This window comes from Octopus bimaculoides, chromosome 26, assembly GCF_001194135.2.
Source record: "Octopus bimaculoides isolate UCB-OBI-ISO-001 chromosome 26, ASM119413v2, whole genome shotgun sequence".
NCBI classification, from domain to species: domain Eukaryota; kingdom Metazoa; phylum Mollusca; class Cephalopoda; order Octopoda; family Octopodidae; genus Octopus; species Octopus bimaculoides.
This window is the reverse complement of record NC_069006.1, coordinates 18,138,095-18,140,039: the sequence shown is the minus strand read 5'-3', so window position 1 is coordinate 18,140,039 and position 1,945 is coordinate 18,138,095.

Sequence of the window (1,945 nt, the reverse complement as noted above, 5' to 3'; positions counted from 1 at the left end):
ATATATATATATATATATATATATATATATATATATATATATATATATATATATATATATATATATATAGATACACACACACACGTATATAGAGAGAGAGATCATCTATCTATAAACATAGATACATACATATATACATACATACGTATATGTACGTATACATACATACATATACATAAACACACGCATGCACACACGCTCGTAGACACACAAACACACACACACATATGGTGGGGCTGGGTATTAAGTAGAAGCCACTTTGATATATCAGGCTCAAGACAATATAAAACCCCGAAAACGAATATTATTGTGTGTGTATATATATATACACACACACACATACTATCACGCGCACACACACACACACACACACACACATGTGTATGTCTGTCTGTTTTAACGGCTTTTTATAACGCGTTTTCTATAATTTGTTTGGCCCCTTGTGGCTCATAAAGAAATTATTATGATTATAAATATCATTATATATATGTGTGTGTATTTTTTTACGCTCTTCCCAAAATATCGAATTGTTAAACATTGCAAGCAAATTGTTTTGATGTTTCTCTCGCTGGTTTATTTTCTCCTCCTCCGCCTCCTACCCACAACCACTCCACTCCACTCCACTCCACTCCACTCCACTCCACTCCACTCGAACCTCCGCGTTAGTTCATGAAGACACACACCACACAAATATATTTCCCCTACCAGCTCCAACATGGCTGCTACCTCCACCACAACCAGTGCTGTCGCCACCACCAATACGCGAGGCAATCGTTGTCTGCATAAGTGATGTGTGATGGCTTAGTGGCAGGTTTTCTAGTACACAACACTGGTTAATTAACGTTTTAGTTTTCAAATAATTAATCATAAAAATAATTAATGATAACACTAATAATATCTGTACTTTAGGCAACAACAACAATAATAATAATAATAATAATAATAATAATAGCAAAACAAGAGAGTATGAGAATGATTTCAGACATTGAAAATTAATAATTGATGATGATGATGTTTCGAAATGTTTAATTGTCATTTCTATAATAATAATAATAAGAGGAGGAAGAAGAGTACTTATTGAAATAACAAACAATGAAAAGACATTATGTTATTACTATGATTATTATTATTATTATTACTGTTGTTGTTGTTGTTGTTGCTGCTGCTCATGTTTAAACGGCAATAAATTGTAAGCACTCACCTCTCCAGAGGACGCTGTATTTGTATAACACGGGCAAAAGTGTGATCATGCCTCGGAATGGAACCAAGCCGAATACGAGAGTCTTCAGCAGGTTTGCAAGCTAAAAGGATGGCAGTCATGGTTTTCCCCCAGTCGAGGTTGGTTGTAGGGGATTCCCTGCTCAGTCAGTGAGGAGGATGCTTAGAAAACCTTGAAATGAGAGAAAAATTAGGATGGGAGGGGCAATAGAAAGAGCCTGTTGTTGCCTATGAAACAAAAGGGAGGAGTTAAGCTGGAGGTCACGAGCTGATGATGAGCATATGATTTGGCCACCACTGCGGACCTACCAATCGGAGAAAATGCTTAATAGCATTTCTTCCGGCTCTTTACTTTTGGGTTTCGATCTCTGCCAAGTTCGACTTGGAATTTCATCCTTTCGGGGTCGTGGAAATAAGTACTAGCCAAGCATTGGTGTCGATGTAATCGACTAGTCTCCTCTCCAAAATAAGAATGATGATGATGATGATAATAATAATAATAAAATATTCAGACAAATACATAACAAAAACACCAGGACTTACAAATATATATAACATACAGAAAATTGCACTACTGGGCACTGCACACATCCTACGCAAAACACTTTCAATACAGTAACCATAAGAGCATCACAGCAAACCACAGCACATACCCAAGGCACACAGAGCTGCGCTCGGGTAGTGAAGTGAAATCACGTTATAAAAATAAAACTACTGAACAATAATA